The sequence below is a fragment of the Balaenoptera borealis genome, assembly GCF_965194805.1.
Source record: "Balaenoptera borealis genome assembly, chromosome: 12".
In the NCBI taxonomy this organism is placed as follows: domain Eukaryota; kingdom Metazoa; phylum Chordata; class Mammalia; order Artiodactyla; family Balaenopteridae; genus Balaenoptera; species Balaenoptera borealis.
The window spans coordinates 86,616,398-86,641,074 of record NC_138869.1 but is presented as its reverse complement, the minus strand read 5'-3'; the positions used below and the strand labels follow the sequence as shown (position 1 = coordinate 86,641,074).

Below are 24,677 nucleotides of genomic sequence, written 5' to 3'. Positions count from 1 at the left end.
CGGTGTGCGCTCCCGTGCTACAGGGTGGAAGGGAGTCGAATTTTGAGGCCTAATGAGACACCGCCGCAGGACTCTGGGACGCCAGAATCCCTCCCCTCCCAATTCCCGCCCCGGTCTGGACGAGGGTCGGAGGGCACTAGGCGGCGAAGCGAGTTTGCCAGGTGCTCAACGTTAAATATGACTCTGCCCGCAACGTGGCCTAAATTTGCTTCCTGGACCGGGCAGAATCTTACCAAGCAGATAGTCTCAGGGGGCTATTTGCAGAAATTACCTACCATTTCCGAGGCGCTTACGATGAGGCGCTTTACATAAAATATCTTTAAACGAGTCAGGCATTTTTGTCCCCATTCGACAGAGATCCCAAGAGCTTAGGGGCCTGGGCTGTTTCCCTCTTTGGCGTTGGATTCAGAAACCACACAGCCCGAAAAGTGGACGGACACTCGGGTTCCCAGGATCCTCCGTGGGGAGATTTCCTTGAGGCTCCCGAGCGTCCACGCCACCCGGGGCCCGGGAAGCTGACGACGCCAAGAGTCCCTGGCCGCTCGCTGGACTCCTGTGTAGTCGTTGCCGTGTCTCAGGCACCGCGGCATGCAAATCGCCCTGGGCCAGCGGGACAGTCACCGCGTTCAGCCCATAGGCCCTCCAGCTACCTACTCTTTTAGTTGGTGTTTTGGAGGAAATGTTTAAAATGCTCCTTAAATGATTTCGTGCTACTAATTTGTCCTCTCCTTGTCTCTAGGAGGTACTTGCCCCACCCACAGGCCATTCGTGCATCCTCCAGCCACAGAGGTCCTTTCCCCTGCTTGAAATTCTCTGATAACTTCCCAGCCCACTTAGAGAGACAGGAAGGCCTCTGCAGAGCCTGCGGGGCTGACATAACCGCCCTGATTATCTCTCTGACTTCCCTCTTGCCACTTCTCCCTAAGTCCCTGTGCTTCAACCCCTCTGGTCTTGAAACTCCCTGCCCTAGCCCCTGGCATGGCTGCCCCCTTCTTGTCAGTCATGTCTCTGCTCCCTTGACATCTCAGAAAGGCCTTCCTCCACCGTCCAGTCTGTTTCACTTTTGTCATACATTTTTCATCACTCGAAAGCATCTTGTTCATTTCTTTGTCAATGTGTTTATACTCCCCACTCGCCACCCACCCCTGAGCAATGTAAGCCCCATGAGGGTGGAGACATCACCTGCCTCCCCTGCACATGACTGTCATTCAGTAAATGTGTATTGAATGAATGGGCTCTGCTTGGGCATTTCTAGAAGCTTTCTAAAGCCCTATGGCCCTGCTTGGCTGCAGTGTCAGTTACGCACTCCCCTCTCCCACCACACTACACCTTGGTTGATGCGGCTTCTCAAGCCCAAGTAAGGGCAATGGTGACTCCAAGGCTTGCTTTATACAGTCAAAGGCAGTTTTGTAGTCGCACACAGTGGTATCCGCCCCTGTAGCTACTGGGTGGTCAGACTCACTGCCCCCGAGTTTCTGAGGGTAGAGCCAAAATTCCTTCCTCCAGCCCTCCAGCCCAGTGTTCATACCAGCTGGAGACCAGAGCATCATATGGGGCTGGTTAGGAGTTTAGCTGTCGAGTCACATCTCTGCTTGGCTCTGCATGGGCTGGGATCATCCTCTCTGCCACTTTCTTCGTGATTCTGGGGAGTTGCTGAGCCTCTATGTGCCACAGGTTCTTTCTCTGAAAAATAGAGATAATAATTATATCTACTTCATAGAATCATTGTGAGGATTAAATGAGATAATACATGTAAAACCTTTGAAACTGTCTATAAGTATTGACTAGCCCAAAGGATATAATTACTTGCATTTGAAATGAGAATCTTAAATCAAGCAAGAAAATTTAGTAGGTATGTGCCTACTATTTACCATATTTATTGAGTTAAAATATGGTTTTCAGAAATCTCAAGGTCTGAAGAATGTTAGAGTGCTTGGAAAGAGGCCTCTAAACAAAAATACTTAAAAATATGAAGCTAACACTGGTAAAGAGGCAAAGAATTTGTTTGAAGCTTTCATATGAAGGATACCTTGTTATCAGGGCCAGAATAAATGACTATCTCTAAAGGAAAAGCTAAAAGTTACATGAACTAAACTGGGTTTTAAGCCTATATGTCTGTTTTCTAGCAAAGGTTTAACAAACAAAGAAACAAATGTATGCTACTAAGAACTGACTGCTTTTGTGCTAAGACCTGGCTATGGGCTAAAAAAATAACAGGCTTCACTGTCCCTTTCAAAAGGAAAAAGAAAGGCATTTTGAATGCTAACAGCGTTAACTGCCGGGTTTTAAACAGAAAGCAGGCATAGGCTGAGCCAATCTCTTATAAGACTTGAGTTGTTCTTTAAAATACTTCATATTCCAACTTTAGGGACATTTATATAAACGTCTTTTTGTTCAAAAGTTAGTGAAAATATGCTGTATAGTAAACAATGAGAAATTCAACTTTTAACTTTAAAATTAAGAATTCTAAACCTTATGTGGTGAAGGTGCAGTTACCCCAGAGTGTGAAGCAGAATACTATCATTACATTTTTAAAAATTATTATGGAATTTTTCAAACCTACACAAAAGTAGAGAAAATATCATGAACCACTTGGCCTCAACAATTATCAACATGTTGTTTTGTTTCACCTATTCCCTCCCCCCACTTTCTTTTTTAACTGGAGTATTTTAAAGCATATCACAGACATGTTTTACTTTACTTGTAAATGCTTCCACATGCTTTTCTAACAGATAGGGACTTTGCTTACATAACCAAAAAGCCATTATTGCACCAAGCAAAATTATTCATTTAATTATTCAATATTTTCATAATATCATTTAGTACCCAGACCATATTCAAATTCCTTGATTTTCTTAAAGATGTCTTTTTGCATTTGAGTTGTATGAATCCAGATGCAAACAAAGTCCATACTATTAAGAAAAAGAAAATCCCAAACTTGGACATAGACAAAATGATGACTGTGTGTCCTTTCTATGTAACACTGGAGCATTTTCCAACAAGCCCATGAAAGAATTATCTCATTCTCTAGGGCGGTTTTACTTTGACTTATTATTTTAGGGTATTTAGCATATTCTTTAAGGGTAGATGTGAATTTATAGAAAAATAATATAGATACAAATGATTCTTGGTCAATAACAATGTACATGAATATTAGTCAGTAGAGATATAAAAGATGTATATCCAGTGCCCATGTATATTAAGTTTTTAAAAATCTTTTTGAAATAGTTCTTTTTTACTGGTCCCCTTGTTAATACTTCCTTGGTAAATGCTCTTATATTTGTCTAAGACCACTGTTTTTAAGTTTTTGAAAGTTAGGCTTTGACAATACATTGCATTTTATTATTATGTCTTTTAATCCTTATCTACAGCAATCCACCCTCCCTTTAGTTTTATACTATTAATATGTTGGAGAAAACAGTTCATTTATCCTGTAAAACGTTCTACATTTTAGATTTGCCTGGTTTCCTCATCGTGTCAATTAACTTGTTTCTCTATCCCCTGTATTTCTTGTAACTGGTAGTTAGATCTAGAGGCTTTATCAGATTTGGGTCCCATATTTATTTATTTATTTATTTATTTATTTATTTGGCTGTGTTCCGTCTTAGTTGCGGCACGTGGGATCTTTCGTTGCGGCACGCGGTCTTGTCTCTAGTTGTGGCTCACGGGCTCCAGAGCACCTGGGCTCAGTAATTGCGGCACCCAGGCTTAGTTGCCCTGCAGCATGTGGGATCTTAGTTCCACAACCAGGGATCGAACCCGCGTCCCCTCCATTGGAAAGCAGATTCTTAACCACTGGACCACCAGTGAAGTCCCTTGGGTCCCATTTTTTAAGGCAAGAAATATTCCAAAAATGCTGCTGTGTACCTATTGCATCACACGAAGAAATATATGATCTCCACCCCACTTTGAGTGATGGCAAGTTTGATGGAAGGTTCAGATATTGTCATCCTGATTACTCCTTCCCCATGGGATTGGTTATATATTTATTGTTTCTCAGCTCCGAAATGCACCTGAGCCACTTAAGTATTTTTCCTTTGCCAGCAGGCACTGAGCATTGTCACTAGAGGGCACTAGAGAGTCATTGCAGGGAAAACGATTTTTGCTTCCTGGTTCTGATATGCTCCTTGCCAGGCTCCTAAAGCTAGCGCCTGGCTTTTCCAGCACCAGCTCCTGAAGCACAGGAAATCTCCCTACCATCCAGCTTCTGCCGTGCACGGTGGTCATCAACAAACAGCGCCAGCAGCAACCCCTCGGGAGATTTTATATTGTTCACCCTGGTGTGAACAGCTTTCTCCTGCACCCAAGAGGGTGGATTTCTGGGAAGTTCCAGAGGGCAGATTTCCAGTAAGCTCTAGATATCATATTTCCAGCAAGTTCTGCTGTGGCAGAACCACCTGGACTTCCCTCCTGTCCATTGAGCCTCGTTGGCACCTTCACTAACAAGGCCAGATCCCATCCCTTCTGTTTTCTCGAAGACTATGCCTCTGTGAGGTCCCATTTCCTGTATCATCATTTTTTACCTTTTCACTGACTTAGTCTCATAAGCATACACACATATTATAATATCCCTCTTTAAAAAAAAAAAAAACTCCTTGATACCATAAGTTTTTCAAGGATTTTTGCTTAGCCAACCCCTCCCTCCATTTCTCTGCTCCCATGACTGGAAATCTTGTTTGTACTTGATTGTTTCATTTCTTTTCCTTCCTCTCAAAGACTGTGAAATATATCAAAATATATCATCTGTTGGAAAGAGTACATATAATGCATGTATATGTTTTAAAATAAGAAGAAGATAATAAAGTAGACATTTGCACTCATCTCTCATTCTAGGAAATCAGATATTTCCATCATCTTTCACTGTGTGCCCCTAACGGATGTATCACTCCCTCTCTCCTCTAGAGGTAAGCATCAATGTGCTTTTCTGTGATAGTCATTAGCTTTTCTTTGTAATTGTTTTACACATGTAGATATCCCTAAACAGTGCATTATCTAGTTTTGCCAGTTTTTGAACGTTATATACATGGAATCACACTGTATGTGTTCTGTGACTCGTTGTCTTTGTTTTTGAGATCCACCATCTTGATGCATTTAGCTTTGGCTCATTCATTTTCACTGCTGTGTAGTATTTCAAATATGAAGAGTCTACATTTTTTTCTTCTCCACTCTACTGTTCCTGGAATTTGGTTTGTCTCCATCTTTTTGCTATTATGGGTAATGCTGCTATAAACATTCTCATACATGTATCCTGGCACACACCAGCAAGACTTTTTAGGGTATGTGACCAAGAGTGGAATTTCTGAGTCTTAGAATGTGCATACATGTCGTGTTACTAAGTGAGGCAAGACTATCTCCCAGGGGTTGTATTTCTTACTCTTCCTCCACTGGCAGATGAAGTTGCAATTGAACCACATCCTCAGCATCACTTGGTATTGTCAGACTTTCAACTCTTTGCCAATCTGATGTGTGTGAAATGTTATCTCATTTAGTTTAGACAGCATATATATGGGTCTTGTTTTTGTATCCATTCAGTGAGTCTGTGTCTTTTGGTTGGAGCATTTAATCCATTCACGTTTAAGGTAATTATCGATATGTATGTTCCTATGACCATTTTCTTAATTGTTTTGGGTTTGTTTTTGTAGGTCCTTTTCTTCTCTTGTGTTTCCCACTTAGAGAAGTTCCTTTAACATTTGTTGTAGAGCTGGTTTGGTGGTGCTGAATTCTCTTAGGTTTTGCTTGTCTGTAAAGCTTTTGATTTCTCCATCAAATCTAAATGAGATCCTTGCCGGGTAGAGTAATCTTGGTTGTAGGTTCTTCCCTTTCATCACTTTAAGTATATCTTGCCACTCCCTTCTGGCTTGTAGAGTTTCTGCTGAGAAATCAGCTGTTAACCTTATGGGAGTTCCCTTGTATGTTATTTGTCATTTTTCCCTTGCTGCTTTCAATAATTTTTCTTTGTCTTTAACTTTTGCCACTTTGATTACTATGTGTCTCGGCGTGCTTCTCCTTGGGTTTATCCTGTATGGGACTCTCTGCGCTTCCTGGACTTGGGTGGCTATTTCCTTTCCCATGTTAGGGAAGTTTTCGACTATAATCTCTTCAAATATTTTCTCTGGTCCTTTCTCTCTCTCTTCTCCTTCTGGGACCCCTATAATGCGGATGTTGTTGCGTTTAATGTTGTCCCAGAGGTCTCTTAGGCTGTCTTCATTTCTTTTTATTCTTTTTTCTTTAGTCTGTTCCGCAGCAGTGAATTCCACCATTCTGTCTTCCAGGTCACTTATCCGTTCTTCTGCCTCAGTTATTCTACTATTGATTCCTTCTAGTGTAGTTTTCATTTCAGTTATTGTATTGGTCATCTCTGTTTGTTTGTTCTTTAATTCTTCTAGGTCTTTGTTAATCATTTCTTGCATCTTCTCAATCTTTGCCTCCATTCTTATTCCGAGGTCCTGGATCATCTTCACTATCATTATTCTGAATTCTTTTTCTGGAAGGTTGCCTATCTCCACTTCATTGAGTTGTTTTTCTGGGGTTTTTTCTTGTTCCTTCATCTGGTATATAGCCCTCTGCCTTTTCATCTTGTCTATCTTTCTGTAAATGTGGTTTCTGTTCCACAGACTGCAGGACTGTAGTTTTTCTTGCTTCTGCTGTCTGCCCTCTGGTGGTTGAGGCTATCTAAGAGGCCTGATGGGAGGCTCTGGAGGTGGGTAGAGCTGACTGTTGCTGTGGCGGTCAGAGCTCCGTAAAACTTTAATCCACTTGATTGTTGATGGGTGGGGCTGGGTTCCCTCCCTGTTGGTTGTTTTGCCTGAGGCAACCCAACACTGGAGCCTACCCGGGCTCTTTGGTGGGGCTAATGGCAGACTCTGGGAGGGCTCACACCAAGGAGTACTTCCCAGAACCTCCGCTGCCAGTGTCCTTGTCCCCACGGTGAAACAGAGCCAGCCCCCGCCTCTGCAGGAGACCCCCCAACACCAGCAGGTATGTCTGGTTCAGTCTCCCCCAGGGTCACTGCTCCTTCCCCTGGGTCCCAATGCACACACTATTTTGTGTGTGCCCTCCAAGAGTGGGGTCTCTGTTTCCCCCAGTCCTGTCGAAGTCCTGCAATCAATTCCCACTAGGCTTCAAAGTCTGATTCTCTAGGAATTCCTCCTCCCGTTGCCGGACCCCCAGGTTGGGAAGCCTGATGTGGGGCTCAGAACCTTCACTCCAGTGGGTGGACTTCTGTGGTATAAGTGTTCACCAGTCTGTGAGTCACCCACCCAGCAGTTATGGGATTTGATTTTACTCTGATTGCGCCCCTCCTACCGTCTCACTGTGGCTTCTCCTCTGTCCTTGGACGTGGGGTATCCTCCTTGGTGAGTTCCAATGTCTTCCTGTCGATGATTGTCCAGCAGCCAGTTGTGATTCTGGTGCTCTCGCAAGAGGGAGTGAGAGCACGTCCTTCTACTCCGCCATCTTGGTTAATCCCCTCTCTTCATGAATTTTTAAAAAAATATTTCCTTATTTATTTGGCTGTGCCAGGTCTTAGCTGCAGCATACAGGATCTTCATTGCGGCATGTGGGATCTTCGTTGCTGCATGTGAGATCCAGTTCCCTGACCAGGATCAAACCAGGCCCCCTGCATTGACATCATGGAGTCTTAACCACTGGACCACCAAGGAAGTCCCTTCATGAATTTTTTGAGGACGAGACTAGTAAATGCTGCTGCAGTACGATTCTACATAGGAATGGCAACAAATTTTTTTGCTGATGCACCCCTCAAAAGTGTGGAAGAAAAATGTCATTAGGCTGCCCTACAAGAGCTTTCCTAGGTGTCTTCTGCTTTAAGTAGAAATGAGACCCATTTGCAGTGATAGAAAATGATGATTTTGGTGCACTCTGTGCTCCGGGGCACAAGGTTGTATTTGGAGCTCTGTAAGCTGCTTCTCAATAAAAGAAAGAAGGTAGCGAGACAACCAAAGAAAGCCAGTGCAAAAGAAACAAACACAAAACAATGAGCCAAAGCCACCCATCATCAGCACCTACTTTTTGTGCAAAGTCTCAACTGCTTATCCTGCAACTTCTGTTGGTGACGACCCCCTGCCTTGTTTCCATAAACCACCAGCTTCCATCTTTCCTTACCCTCTCAACGTATCTTTACCTTTTTTTTTCAATAACAGTAAAGTCCTTTACCTCATATTATAATCTTTATCTATTAGCTATTTAACAAGTCTTTTAAAAACAATGCTAGTGTTTTTATTTGGATTGTTATTGATTGTTTTGTTAGTGTTAAGGTTACAAAGAAGTATAGATTCTGAGTTGTCTGCCAAAACCCTATTTTCCCCATAAACCCTGTTATTTTTGTGGTTATATAGTTATACTCTTTGATTACGTGAATCATGTAAGTCCCTTAGTCCCTTACTATTCAAAAAGTTTTTTGTTTTTTTTTTTAAATAAATTTATTTATTTATTTATTTATTTTTTGGCTGTGTTGGGTCTTCGTTTCTGTGCAAGGGCTTTCTCCAGTTGCGGCGAGCGGCGGCCACTCTTCATCGCGGTGCGCGGGCCTCTCACTATCACGGCCTCTCTTGTTGCAGAGCACAAGCTCCAGACACGCAGGCTCAGTAGTTGTGGCTCACGGGCCTAGCCGCTCTGCCGCACGTGGAATCTTCCCGGACCGGGGCACGAACCCGTGTCCCCTGCATTGGCAGGTGGATTCCTAACCACTGCGCCACCAGGGAAGCCCCGCAAAAAGTTTTAAACAAAGAAAATTAATAAACCACAGGAAGATTAAAAAACACAAAAATTATCTATACTCCCACCACAGTAGACCCCATAGCAGGATGCGGATGCCTAGTTGGAGAGTGACAACTTTCCCTTTGACCAGAGGATCAGCCTTCCTTCTGGACCAGGAACAGCTGGCAGCTGCTGTGCAAAGGGCTGTCCTGCTCCGCAAGGAGAAAGTTCATAAGGTCCAAAGCCCAGGGGCTGGCAGGTGCTGGAAGAATCTTGCTGCCAGAGACTCTGGGGAGCTTGGTCACAGACGCCCATTATTCTGTGAGGCCTGAAGAAGGCAGGGAGACCAACGGCAGGACTTCTTTACAGTTGCTTGGATGCTTTTGTGACTTCCTGTTACTAGAGTCCCCTTCAAATTTTGTTTCTTGTCTGGGAATTTGGTACAAAGTCAGGGAAAGTGCTGCCCTCAATATCCAAAGGTTAATCAGATACTGGCAGGAGGGTGAGGGCACTTTTTCTTTGCAGTTGGAGGCTGTAAGGCTAACAGTCTATCTTTTCTGGGTTGTGGAGGGTCTCTTTGGGCTCTGTCTGAATGGCTCCCAAGGAAGATACAGAGCCCTGGATTTTATCCTCACTCAAGGCCCACCCAGCCTTAACCAGGTATGCAGTGTGAGCTGAACAGTTTCTTCACTGGGGACTGCTATCCATATAATATCAGTGGCTTACCTTGTGCTGAGCTTTATTCAACCCATTGATGGCGTATTGAACAATACTTTAAGGCCCCTGTGGAAGTATAGCAAAAGTATATTGCATGACTTGCTAAAGAAAGAAAAACTGATCCTGTTTGGAGGACTATAGAAAAGTAGGTGTTAGCAAGGTCCAAGGCTTCATCCCAAAGGCCAGGAGCGGTTGCAGTTTGTCCACCCGCAGTAGTAATACCAGCATCTGCAGGAGTAAGTGGCCACCTCCTTGTATGAGCCTCCACAGTCCACAGTGGGAGGCCAAGCACCAGAGACCTTTTCCCAAGCAAGAAACAGGCTGCAAAAACTACTCAGTTGCATATATGTGCTACCCTTGCAGAAAAAGGAAGGATGACTCTGAGGGCAGAGCCTTAGGCCCAGAGGATGGAGCTGCCAGCCACAGAATTATTTCTGGGCCTTGATACCAAATGGAATTTTCCCTGCTGCTATTAACATTGCTTCAGACCAGTGACTCCTTTCTTCCTTCCACTTTCTCCCTTTTGGAATAGGAAACATAGCTGTTTCATATACCTGTCCCAGCACTGAATTTTGAGAGAAGGATAACTTGTTTTCTAGATTCACAGGTCCATGGTTGAAGTAGAATTTTGCCCCAGGATGAATCATACCCAGAGATCACTGATACCTGGTTTAATGATTTAGATGATGAGATTTGGGTCTTCTGAGTTGATGATATATAGATGAGATTTTGAACTTGAGTTCATGCTGTAATGGGTTGAGACTTTCAGGATGGCTGAGATGGGGTGAATATATCTTGCACTGGGGATGGACATGAATTTTGGGGGGCCAGAGGGTGGAGTGTGGGTAGGCTGAATAATGGGCTTCAAAGATATTCAAGCCCTAATCCCGAGAACCTGTGAATGTTTTCTTATATGACAAATGGAATTTTGTAGATGTGATTAAGTTAAGAATCTTGAGATGATGAGATTATCCTGGATTATCCAGGTGGGCCTTAAATGTGCTCACAAGTGATCTTATAAGAGGGAGGCAGAATGAAATTAGACTACAGAAAAAAAGAAATAAAAAACTGGAATGATGTACTTTGAAGACAGGGGAAGGAACCACAAGCCAAGGAATCTGGCCATCCGAATCTGAAAAAGGCGAGGACATGGATCCTTCCCTCAGAGCCTCCAAAAGAAACCAGCCCTACTGACATCTTGATTTTAGTCCCATAAGACTCATCGTTATGACTGTTAAATTAACATTTGTTAAGTAGAGCACAGAGTGCTAGATGGTGAGCATGGCTCAACAACAGACCACAAGAGAAATGGAAATAGGGAAGTTTATTATTCACAGGTGCTGGAGGAGGTACGTAGCATGCCTCAAGGGGCCACAGAGGAAGTTTAAGAGAGAGTGCAGACAGAGAGAGAAGCAGGACCTGGGGCACCTGCCTTATCTAAGGTGTGTACAGGGAATGGTTCTGGAAGTCAACGGAGACTGTTAGGGAAGTCATATCAGGAACTTACATTTGCTTGTGATTCTGTGGGCTGTTTTCTAGGGCATGTGGTTGTGTGGAATGGGGGTAGGGTTAGTTTAAGGCCCCTGCAGGCTGCTTTGTGGTAATTTGTTACAGCACAAGTAGGAAATGAATACAGTTGGCCACCGGTTTAATGCACATATTGCTTCCTTTGGGATAGCACCCTAACCTCCTAGGGGGTCGTCTTCCAGTTGGTGCTGTAAGTGAGCCTCAAAGTAAGTCATGGCGCAATTTTATGAAGCCAGCTTCTTCTAGGTGATGGGACATGTGTTAAGATCAGTGAAGTCCATGGGCATAAGTCCATTTCCACATTTCCTTTGCTGCAAAATATGTCACTCGTCAGATGTGATGCTGTATAGAATACCATGGTGATGGAGAAGGCATTCTGCAAGGTTATAGTTGTAAAGCTGGGAGAAGTGAACCAGTCACAAAAGGCAAATCCATATTGGAGTAAGTATCTGTGATGGAAAGGTTAACTCAGCAGGCCTGGGTTGCTCAAACCCTGCACATTCCCAAGAAGGGCCTGTTTTCATGACTGACCTTTGGCCAACTCCTGGGAATTGAGCTCTTAGAATGTTCTGACTGATAAAAATGTTTTGCATGATGTGGTGTAAGGCTTAAAATTATGTAATTAATATTATAAAATTATAATGAGCTTAATATTATATGCTGCCTTGACATTGGGTAAAATTCAGGGAGCCCTGAATGGCCTAACTGCAAGTTCCTCTCCCCACTCTGTTCTTGTGGATAAGGGCCCTAGCCAAACAACCCTCCTTATCAAAGGGACCAGGTACAGTTCCTGCTTAACCCTGAGTGGTGACTGGTGTCAGGTTCCTGACAGCCTGAAGAATTATTCAAACAAGCCAATCACATCCTCCTCCAAGAACCAGGGGTCACTCAGCTTCTTGACACTACAAAGCTGGCCTCCCACAGAACCTAGCTGCTGAAAGTGTTACCAGGTGCAACCCCATTGTGCCCCTGCGTGGTGTACCATGGGGTACTTTGCCTTTGCACACAATCTTTGAAAGCAAGACTTTAAATGCATCTACCCTTCTCCAGAACAGGTATGATATTACATTGATGACACCCTCCTCTGAGAAGATTCATTTGACACACTCATTCAGGACATAGAAACAAAGGAGCTCACAAAAAAGGGATGGCCCCACACGTAGTACAGGACCCTGCCAACCACCTCTGTTCAATTCCTAAAAATTATTCAGCAGGTCAAGGGCTACTCCATCCCCTACACACTGTTAAGAAACCTTTGACCCTCTTGCCATCCTCAATGCTAATAAAAGCTCAACCTTTTGATCTTTTGGGGGGATTCTGTAGACAACTTATTCCTCATTTACAAATTTTACTTAATCTCACTTTTGCTGTTACCTGCAAATCAACCCACCGTGAATTTGCCCATCTCCAACCAAAGGCTACAAGAGGCACTCTTATTGGTTTCTCCAGAGACTCCTTCACTGTAGAGGATTTAGCAACCTCCTCTCATACCTCCTGGAGTCTCTGGACTCCCCGTGTTTGCCATAAGTTGTTCATTGGTTTCTGAAGCAAAAACTTGCCTTCCTTGGTTCTGTGCTATGTATCATTAGAAGAGCAGCTGCTAGCTGCTTATTGTGTGCTTCTGGAAACAGAAACTTCCACAGGCCCTGTATCTGTGAACCTTTGTACCCAGCTGCCCATTATGCCTTAGATCATGAAAGCACCCCACAGCCCAGCATAGCTACCCAGGCCTCCTTGCTATAGGATGGAGCCAAACCTGGACCCTTTGGCATACTTACCTGCAGGAGGGGATGGCCTCCCCTGTCCCCAGTCCCTTGCCAGATTTCTTGGTGCTAGAGGAAGTCCTCTCTCCCAGACCTCTTGGCTACCTGGGATGCCCCTTGGGATCAACCAAGTGAACGGCAATGGGAGTTTATACAATTTGCAGATGGTATCATCACCATAATACATAAAGGAGCTCAGTGGAACATTTTTTATTTTCATCCCTTAACCAGGATGTCCCTAATAAAGGAGAGGACCCAAGGGTCAGAACAATTGGCCACACTTCTGGCAGTCATCTTAGCACTGAATGCCTGGCCAGCAAATGGCCACATCTGTACTTTTTTACGAACTCTTGGGCCATTGCCTAAGAGTTGCCCCCTTTGGGGTAAAGAATTCTGGGAATCTCTTGCCTCACAGATACCCAAAATATAAACTGAGGTAACAGATGTCTCTACATATACTAAGGCCCCAATACAAGTTTCCCTCCCAACTCTGCTCCTGCAAATAAAGTCCTCTAGTCAAACAGACTTTCTTATCAAAAGAGTCTGGGCATAGTTTCTGCTTATCCCTGAACAGTGTGTTTCAGTTCCTTGCCAGCCTGCAGAATTATTCAAACAAGCCAATCACATTCTCCCACAAAAACCAAGGGGCACCTCACCCTCTTGATACTACATAGTCTGCCTCCCGCAGCCACTGGTTGGTCCCTGTTCCCAAATGCACCCTCCGTATGTGGCTCTGCGTGGTGTACAGTGTTCTCTTCCCTGGGGTGTGAGTAAATGTGACTATTAAACTGCTGTTGAACTCATTTGACTCTTGTTGGTACACCTTGGCCGGGTCCTTCAGCTCTTTGAGGATAAATATCTTTCCTCCCTTAGCAGGTCCACAATTCTCCAACTCAGTATTTTTGACAGCCATAGTTATTGATCTAATGGTCAGGAGGAGAGGTTAGCCCTTGGTCCTGAGAGGAGTACGTATTATGTCGCAAGGCAGAGGTCACTGTGTCATCTTTTAGTAAGGGGGCACGTATTAGTTTCTGAGGGCTGCGGTAACAAATCACCACAAACTACGTAGCTTAAAACAACAAATGTCTTCTCTCATAGTTCTGAAGGCCAAAATCAGAGCAAAATCAATGTACCGGCAGAGGTCACTCTCCCCAGAGGCTCTAGGAGAGATTCTGTTCCTTGTCTATTCCAGCTTCTGTTGACTCTAGGCATTCCTTGAATTGTGACTGTATTACTTTAAGTTCTGCCTCTGTTTTCACATTGCCTCTTCCTTTTCTCCGTGTGTCTCTTATAAGGACATTTGGATTGAATCTAGGGTCCACCCTGGTAGTCCAGGATGGTCTCATCTCAAGATACTTAGTTACAACTGCAAAGACCCTTTTTCCAAATAAGTTAACCTTCACAGGTTCTGGGGATTCAAACATACACATATCTTTTGGGGGGGCCACCATTCAACCCACTACTGGGGAGGACAGCCCATAAAAGGAAGGAGTGGGCCACTTCTCTAGGCCAAGAAAATGCAGAGGAATCTGAGTAGTCAAGTCTTTATCTGGCTTTGATGTCAGGGTAATGCTGGCCTCATAGACCTAATAACCTGTCTGGCCTAGAAGCAGTTAAGATGTAAATTCCAAGCAAAAATGTTTTTTCACAACTACTATGATCTTTTTCATCTTTTGTGCTATTTGGTTTTGGGATTCAGATTTGTTCCCACTGATTGGTTAGTTACGTGTGACATTGCACTTTGCCAACATACATGCCTAGTCTGAGGTAAAAAATAATGGGTGCCTGGCATCACAAAGAGTTGGTAAGGCCTTACACATTCGTCTAGGAAAATATAGAAGAATTCTGGGATACCAGTGGATATGGCTGTCCAGACCGGTGGAGCTCCGGTGGTCCACGACCTCTCCAAAAGGCTAGGGCGTGGGGTGGGGTGGAGCACTTGGGATTTTCAAAAGGGCAAAAGCAAATGAATAGTGAAAATGGCAGAAGCACCTGACTCTGGATGGGTGAACCCCCCAGTACAAAGGGTAAAACTTCCACCTGTAGGTCCGGGAAATTAGACGCCTGCCTGGGAGCATGGGTGCCCCGCGTTGCCAAGCAACCGTAGGGCTCGCCCCGGGGCCACAGGGAGTTGGTCGAAGTGAGGGCAGCCATCTTGGCCAGTTGGTGTCTGCTGCGTTGCCTTCCTTGCTCTGATTTGTAAAATGGGCCTACCAGCGTCTTTGTGCCCTCCTGCACAGGCTTGTTGAGGATCACAACACGGCACAAATTATTTTAAAAGCATTCGTGGCTGGTGAACCCCCCTAGTGCCTCTGGGCCTTCCTTATCCCTGCCGACCTGGGCGCGAGGGGCCAGACGGTGGACGCGTGGGTCCCTGAGCAACGGCTACAGTCCTTGGGCCGCCTGGTGGAGGCCTTTCCTGAGGGTCCAAGACGCGGGACTGAGGGACAGTGGTCCCGGAGGCACAGGCAGGGCTGGGGTTGCCCAGAAGGGCCCGGCAGTTGTCGCAGAGGCTCCAGCAGAGCCCAGTGACTGAGGTCTTGTCTGCGATTAGGCGGCAGGTGGCCCAAGTGAGTCCGGGGCTGGGCTGGAGAGGCCACGGAAGGGTGGGCCAGGTGCTGTGATGACGGATGCACTGCAAAGGAGACAGAAACAAGAGGGTCAAAGCGGGGGTCCCTGTGAGGCTCAGGATGGCAGCTAAAAGTGAAATATTAGCTCCCATTTCTTGGTGTGGAAATAATAACCAACATTCTATAGGGCATTTTGCTTTGCAGAGTAGGTTTCATTTATTTACCTGATCTCACTGAATCATTTCTGCAGTCCTCTGGGATGTGGGGGTTATTATTATTATCTCCCTTTTATAGGGGTGATGGTGGTGGTGGTAGGGAGCTTCATGGCTGGGTTAAGGCCAACTGATGCCCTAAGATCAGCTCTGCAGTGGTGCCTCCTTGGCCTTTCCATGGTTTAACATAACATCTTAAGAATACTGAGTCCTCCAAGCCATTAATATATTTCACCATTTATTGAGATCTTCTTTGATTTCTTCCATGTTTTTTTTTTTATTTTTAGCTTACAGCATAGAGATCTTACAGATATTTTGTAAGATTTATACCTAAGTACTTCACGTTTTATGGTATTGTTGTAAATGATGCTGTTTTTTTAAATTTCAATCTTCAGTAGTTTATTTATTTATGTGTATTAACAAACAATTTTTAAAATATTGACCTTGTATCCTGTGGCTTTGTTAAACTCATTTATTAGTTCTGCTCCTTTTTGTAGAATCTTTGGCATTTCTTTTTCTTCCCCCAAACTCTATTGAGATATAATTGATACATAACGTTGTGTAAGTTAAAAATGTACAACATGTTGATTTGAAACACATATACTACGATATGATTACCACCATTGTGTTAGCTAACACCTCCATCGCATCACACAATTACCGTTTATTTTTTGTGGTGAGAATATTTAAGATCTACTCTCTTAGCAGTTTTCAATTATACAATACAGTACTGTTAACTATAAGAACAATGCAATGCATTAGGTTCGCAGAAGTTGTTCACCTAATAACTGGAAGCTTGTACTCTTTGACCAATATCTTCCCAACTCCCCCACTCTCCTAGCCCCTGGTAACCACAATTCTACTCTCTATTTCTGTGAGTTGTTTTTCTTTTAGATTCCACGTAAGTGATATCATATAGTATTTCTCTTTGTCTGATTTATTTTTACTTAGCACTATGCCTCAAGGTCCATCCAGGTTGTCACAAATGGCAGAATTTCCTTCTTTCTCATGGCTGAATAATATTCCATTATATAGATATAGATATATCATATCTTCCTTATCCATTCATTCATAGATGGACTTGTAAGTTGTTTCCATATCTTGGCTATTGCGAATAATGCTGCAATGAACACGGGAGTGCAGATATCTTTCTGATATCCTGTTTTTATTTCCTTTGAATATATACCCAAAAATGGGATTGCTGGATCATATGGTAGTGCTATTTTTAATTGTTTGAGAAATCTAAAAAAAACCAAACTCATAGATATGAAGAACAGATTGGTGGTTGCCAGAGGTGGGGGTGGGGGTGGGCAAGATGGGTGAAGGTGGTCAAAAGGTACAAACTTCCAGTTACAAGACAAATAAGTCCTAGAGATGTATTATACAGCATGGTGACAAAAACGTGTATTCTGCTGCTGTTGGATGTCTGTTAGTTCCATTTAGACTAAAGTATGGTTCAAGTCCAACATTTTCTTGTTGATTTTCTGTCTGGATGATCTGTCCATTGCTTGAAGTGGAGTGTTGAAGTTCCCTGCTGTTATTGTATTGCTGTCTATTTCTCCCTTCAGATCTGTTAGTATTTGCTTAATATATTTAGGTGCTCTGGTGTTGGGTGCATATATATATTTTTTAATATATTTTTATTTATTTATTTATTTTGGCTGTGCTGGGTCTTAGTTGAGGCATGCGGGATCTTTTTTAGTTGCGGCATGTGGGCTCATAGTTGGGGCATGTGGACTTCTTAGTTGCGGCATGCGGACTCTTAGTTGCAGCATGCACATGGGATCTAGTTCCCCGACCAGGGATCGAACCCGGGCCCCCTACATTGGGAGCGTGGAGTCTTACACACTGGACCACGAGGGAAGTCCCTGGTGCATATATATTTATAATTGTTATATCTTCTTGATGAGTTGACCCCTTTATTATTATATAATGACCTTCTTTGCCTATTGTTATTGTTTTTAGCTTAAAGTCTATTTTATCTGATATAAGTAAAGCTACCTTCGCTCTCCTGTTTTCCACTTGCATGGAATATCTTTCTCCATCCCTTCACTTTAAGCCTATGAGTGTCCTTAAAGCTGAAAGTGAGTATCTTGTAGGCACCTTATAGTTGGATCTTTTTTTAATCCATCTAGCCACTCTGTGACTTTTGACTGAAGAAGTCAATACATTTACATTTAGAGTAATCATTGATATGTAAAGACTTACTAATACCATCTTCTTGATTTCTTTCTGGCTGTTTTGTAGTTCCCTTTTTTTCCTGTCTTGCTGCCTTCCTTTGTGAATTGGTGATTTTCTGTGGTGGTATGCTCTGATTTTCTTCTCTTTGTCTTTTATGAATCTACTGTAAGTTTTTTTTGCTTTGTAGTTACCATGAGGCTTACATAAAGCCTCTTATTAGATGTATCAGCATGCAAAAACTTAATTTCACTAGCATGCAAAAACTCTGCCCTTTTACTTCTCACCCATTTATACTTCTAATGTCAAAATTTACCTCTTTTTATATTGTATATTCATTAAAAATTATAGTAGCTATAGTTATTTTTAGTACTCTTGCCCTTTAACCTTTATACTATAGTTAAGTGGTTAACACACCATCATATTACAGTAACAGAGTTTTCTGAATTTGACTGTATACTTACCTTTACCTGTGTGTTGTATATATATGTATGTTTTCATGTTACTAATTAGCATCTTTTCATTTCAGCTTGAAGAACTCCTTTTAGCATTTCTTGTAAGGCAGATCTAGTGGTGATGAACTCCCTCAGTTTTTGTTTGTCTGTTAAAGTCTTTATTTCTCCTTAATAAAGGACAACTGTGTCAGATAGAGAATTCTTGGTTGCCAATTTTTTTCTTTCTGCACTTTGAATATATCATCCCACTCTTTCCTGGCCTGTAGGATTTCTACTAAGAAATCCACTGATAGCCTAATAGGGATGCCTTTGTAGCTTACAATCTTCTTTTTGCTTGCTGATTTTAGGATTCTGTCTTTGTCTTATATTCTTGGCAGTTTTATTATAATGTGTCTTAGAGAAGATCATTTCAGACTGAAATAATGGAGTGATCTAATAGTTTCATGAACTTGAATATTCAAATTTCTCCCAGGTTTGGGAAAATTTTAGCCATTATTTCTTTTAAATAGTTTTTCAGTCCCTGTCTCCCTTTCTTCCCCTTCTAGAACACCAGTGATTCAGATTTTGTTTCTTTGGATGGTGTCCCATAGATCACATAGGCTTTCTTCACTCATTTGTATTTATTTCTCTTTTTTAAAATCTTAAATAGTTTTTATTTTTAAATAGTTTAAGATTTACAAAAAGTTATGAAAATAGCTCAGAGGACCTCTGTGTACCCTTTTCCCCATCATCTGCCAGTGATAACATCTTACGAAACAAAGAAATTGGCATTGATACAATACTATTCACCATGGCTTATGTAAAAGTGCATTGTTTAATCCCCAAATGTTTGGGGATTTTATAAATATTTTTCTGTTCTCTATTTCTAATTTAATTCCATTATGGTTAAAGAACATATTTTGTATAATTTGTATAATTTCAATTCTTTTAAATTTGTTAAGGTTTGTTTTACAGCCCAGAATATGTTCCTTTATATGAATATTTCATATGCACTTGAAAAGAATGTATATTCTGCTTTTGTTGGGCGGAGTGTTTTGTCATTGCCATTAGGTCAAGTTAGTTGATATGTTGTTCAGGTTTTCTTTATCCTTACTGATTTTCTGTTTAATTTTTCTCAGTTTTGGAGAAAGGAGTGTTGAAGTCTCCAACATAATTTTGGGCTTGTCTATTTCTCATATCAGTTCCATCAGTCTTTGCTCCATGTGTTTTGCAGCTCTGTTGTTGCACACACATTTGTGATTAGCATGTTTTCTTGGAGAATTGACCCCATTATCATTAAGTAATAGCCCTATCTATCCCTTGTGACATACCTTGTTCTGAAGTCTACTTTATCTAATATTCATATAGCTATTTCAGCTTTATTTTGGTTAGTGTTTGCATGGTACATCTTTTTCAATTCTTTTACTTTTAGTATATCTATATTATTATATTGATATTTAGTGTGGGTTTTTTTGGAGATAAAATATAGTTTGGTCTTTTTTTAAACCAATTTGATAATCTCTTTTAATGGGTGTGTTTAGACTATTCACATTTAATGTAATTATTAACATTGTTGAACTTGGGTCCACCATTTTATCATCTCTGTTTTGTACCCTATGTTTTTTACTCTTCTATTTCACTTTTCCTGCCTTCTCTTCTTTTATTCTAATATTTTTAATATTCCACATTAACTTACCTATTGGCTTTTGGCTATATCTCTTCATATTACTTTTTTGGTAGTGGTCTCTGTGTTACAATATACATACCTTAGAGTTAAAAATCTACTTCGAGTTAAAAGTTTGCAACTTCAAGTAAAATGTAGAAGCCTTACAACCATATAGGTCACTTTCCCTATAGTTGTCTTATATATTATATCTACATACATTATCTCTCTAACAATGTTACAATTTTTGCTTCCAACAGTCCTACGTATTTTAAAGAATTTGTGAGGTATAAAATAGACTACTGTATTTATCCAAATATTTACCATTTGTGTTGCTCTTTCTTCTGCTCTGTTGCTATTGCTGAAGCTCCAACTGTCCCTTTGGAATTTCACATCAGCCTGAAGAACTTCCATTAACAATTCTTCTAGGGCAGGTTTGCTGGTGACACATTCTCTCAGTTGTCCTTCATCTAAAAATATTTATATTTTGCTTTCATTTCTGAAGGATATTTCACTGGATTGACAGGTTTTTTTCCTTCAGGACTTTACAGGTGTTTCCCCCACTGTCTGTTGGCCTCTATGGTTTCTAATGAGAAATCTGTTCGGATTCAAATCTGAGTGATTTGAATCATTTTTCCCCTCATTGTGATATGTTATTTTCTTCTGATTGCTTTCAAGATTTTTTCTTCATCTTTGGTTTGCAGCAGTTAGATTATGATGTATCTGAGGTGGTTTTCCTTAAAGTCATTCTGTTTGGCATTTGCTGAGCTTCTTGAATCTATAAATCTATGTCTTTTGCCATATTTGAAAAGTTTTCAGCCATTTTTCTCTAAACATTTTTTTTCCTTTACCAATTTCTTTCCCTTCTCTGGGACTCTAATGACATGAATGTTAGACCTTTTGATATTTCATAGGTCACTGAGTTTCTGCTTTTTTAAAAATAGATCTTTTTTTTCTCTCTATTATCAAGACTTGATCATTTTTATTGCACTATCTTCAAGGTCACTCGCTCTTTTTTCTATCATCTGCATTCTGTTGTTAAGGCCATGGAGTGAAATTTTTATTTCAGACATTGTATTATTTAATTCAGTGACCAGATATTGGAGGTAGTCGTGAAAGAGAATGAGCTGTCTAAAATCACACCTAGCTTTTGGCTTGGGTCATGGAGTGGTTGTTGGTACCTTTTACTGAGGAGTAGGAACAATGAGGAAGATAATGCATTTGGAGATGTGAATTTGAGGTGCAAGTGGTATATTCAAGTGGTGATACAGTAGGCTTCTGTAGCTCCCTAGAGTTTGCATTTCTGGGTAGAGGTCAGGGTTAGTGATAAAGTTGTTGTGGTTTAAATCAGTGTTTTTCAAAGTGTAGACTGCAATACCTTGTATCATGGCATCAATTTTGTGGGTTATAACCGGCATTTTAAAAAATGGACTGCAGGGACTTTCCTGGTGGTCCAGTGGTAAAGAATCCGCCTTACAATGCGGGTCACGTGGGTTCGATCCCTGGTCAGGGAACTAAGATCCTGCATGCCGTGCGGCAGCTAAGCCCGCGTGCCACAACTAGAGAGAAGCCCACGTGCTGCAACGAAAGATTCCACGTACCGCAACTAAGACCCAGTGCGCCAACTAATGAGCCCATGCGCTCTGGAGCCTGGGCGCCACAACTAGAGAGAAGCCCGCGCACCACAACAAAAGATCCCGCACGTGGCAATTAAGACACAACGCAGCCAATAAATAAATACATAAAATATAAAAAAATAAAAATAAAAAAAATTGCTTTAAATGATTCAACAGTAGAGAATAAGAATTACAAAAATTTAGGGCTATATATTAAAACTCATTTGAGAGTATGAGAGTTAGATTATTAGAAATCACTATGTTCAATCATAGGTCTGTTATTCATACTCTGCCTGGAAAAGCTCATTATCATGGTTTAAACTAAGAGTTTTCAAACATTTTTTGAAACATCACAGTAAGGAATTAATTCACAATCCAGTCTAATATACGTGCACATGAATACACACACACGCATACACACACACTAAAACACAAGTTTTGTTAAATACCATTTACTCTTTATTATATGTAATATACTGGTTTTTTGAATTACAGTCCATTTTTTTAAGATTTATTATTTATTTATTTTATTTATTTATTTTTGGCTGCGTTGGGTCTTCGTAGCGGCACGTGGGATCTTTGTTGAGGCATGTGGGCTCTTTCACTATGGTGCGCGAGCTTCTCTCTAATTGTGGCGTGCAGGTTTTCTCTCTCTAGTTGTGGTGTGCGGGTTCCAGAGTGTGTGGGCTCAGTAGTTTTGCAGCACGCAGGCTCTCTATTCAGGGGCGCACGAGCTCAGTAGTTGGCCATAGACATATCCATCACCTCCCAAAGTTTCCTCCCACCCGCTTTATTATTATTATGTTATTGTGTGTGTGTGTGTATGTGTGTGTGTGAGATAAGAACACTTAGCATAAGATCTATCCTGTTAGCAAATTTTAATTATATAACATAGTATTGTTATCTATAAGCACTATGCTGTAGAGTAGATCTTCAGAACTTATTTATCTTGCATAACTGAAACCATTACCCTTTGACCATCACCTCCCCTCCAGCTGTTGGCAACCACCATTCTATGGTCTGCTTCTTTGAGTTTGACTAGTTTTAGATTTCTCATATAAGTGAGATTCTACTGTATTTGTCTTCTGTGTCTGGCTTATTTCACTTTGCATAATGTCCTCCAGGTCCATCTGTGTTGTTGCAAATGCAGGATTTCCTTCTTTTTTAAGGCCGAGTAATATTCTATTGTATGTATATACCACATTGTCTTTATCCATTCATCCATTGGACATTAGGTTGTTTCCATATCTTGGCTATTGAGGATAATGCTACAATGAACATGGGAGGGTAGATATCTCTTCAAGATCCTGATTTCAATTCCTTCGGATAAATATCTAGAAGTGGGATTGCTGGATCATATGGTAGTTCTGTTTTTAATTTTTTGAGAAACATCCATTGGGTTTTCCATGACTGTGCCAGTTTCCATTCCCATCAGTAGTGTACCAGGGTTTCCTTTTCATCACATCTTCACCAATACTTACTTATCTTTTGTTTTTTAAATAATAGCCATTCTAACAGGTGTAGGTGAAGGTTCAAATTCTGTAGCATGGAAAGTTCTTGGCAACGTGTTATCCTTTGCATTTGGATAATAAACTGGTTTGTTTTCGTATCTTTTATAATAGCAAGTCTGTCCCATTGCCTTGATGTTTTAGTGTCTGAGGCAATCAATCAAGTCTCAACCAGCAGTATAGAATACCAGCACTCTTGATAGCCCTTTTGATACGTAGCTTCAAATTGTGTGTTTCTAGCACACTATTGTTGTAAAAATATTTTTGAGAATATTGCATCTTGTATGTTTTCTTTCAGAATTTAATCTCAGGGAAAATATTATCTTCCATACTAGTATTTTTTCTCCTGTCAGCTAAAGAATTAATGTGGTTCATTATTTCCCTTTTCTCCTTGGTTGATGGGACTCTTAAAACCAATTTAGTCATTCTCTTAATGATTTGGAGTTAGTACATATACTTTCCTTCACTTTTTGTGTTGATTTTCTTTTTTATTTCTATGTTATCAATAAAATTTTAATATAAATTGTCTACATTTGTGGTGGAAAGAGACAGTGTAAGTATAAATAAAAACTATACTATAAGTCTTAGTAGTTGCAGTGATAATAAATCATTATTTTATCTCACTTAATTTCTTCCAGTTTTATTGAGATGTAATTGACATACGGTACAGTATAAGTTTAATATTCATTTTATCTCACTTCTGAGAAGCTGCTCTAAGTTAACATAGCACTCACTTTGTTTCTTCTTCATTAAGTAGGATGGAAACTATTCCATCCTAGTTACCTTATTATACTACATAAGGTCAAACACTATCTGATTTCACTCTGGAATCATTTTGCAGATCTCTTTTCTTATTGAGGGCATTTTCATCTTCATCTTAATATTATCCATGTTTATTTCCATCGGGTAAAATTCTAAACCGTCTGAAGATTCTGAAGGGAGACAGGGACAGGATTCGGAATTTTCAGTCTACGGGACAAGATGAGATTCAGGCCCTGCTGGTAAGAGAAGTCTCAAGTGAATGTTCTGTGTACCTGTGTTGGGTGGGAGAGTGTGTGTGTGTGTGTGTGTGTGTGTGTGTGTGTGTGTGTGTCCGGGGGAGGGGGGATATTGAAGGATGGGGAGAAGGAGGGTGTGATGAAAGGGATTCTTGTTCTGAACTCATTCCCAGATCTCACAAATGTTCTGGTGTTTCCTAGCCTCAGAAGAAATCCTCTTCCTCTTTCTGCCTTTACTGTAGGCAAAATTCCAGAACCACAAGCAAGACATAGCATCAGTGTTTGAGCAGGGCCATCAGTTCCTGAGAGAAAGGGAGCAGTACCTGTTGGAGTGGCTGGATGGGATGGAGCAAGAGCTCACTGAAGGGAGGAACAGCCATGTCACCAAGGGCTCCGAGGAGGTCATCCGGCTTGAGACCCTGATTTCTGAGTTAGAGAAGAAGGCCCGGCAGCCAGCACTTGAACTTTTGCAGGTGAGCGACCAACTAAACTGTACCTGAGTCCCCTTGCTCCAGGATGCAGTGTAGCCCTCCATTAGCATGAGATTTGGACAAGGAGTCAGGAGAGACAAGGTTTTGTTCTCATTTGTTGAGTTCTTTAATAAGTTAATCAGCAAAGCAATAGGTTTTAAGTCCCAACTTGCAGTGGGCAAGGGACTGTAATAGGCCCAGATCTTACAATGAGATAGTAAGATCTATACATTTATAATTATAAGAAATAATCGAGTGTTAAATCTTGTGGTCAGACAGGAAGCCCCAGGAATTCTGGAAAAGGCT

At 41.5% G+C, this 24,677-nt stretch overlaps 2 long non-coding RNA genes across 2 annotated transcripts in view; both read left to right on the top strand.

Moving 5' to 3' along the window:
* Positions 1–24,677, top strand: part of LOC309607948 — a 208,849-nt gene that overhangs the window by 103,674 nt on the left and 80,498 nt on the right. The window lies entirely within an intron of this gene.
* Positions 19–23,484, top strand: LOC309607945. The gene is made up of 4 exons (XR_014232593.1): positions 19–161; positions 4,834–4,904; positions 7,522–8,392; positions 8,723–23,484. It is a non-coding gene; the product is annotated as an uncharacterized lncRNA (long non-coding RNA).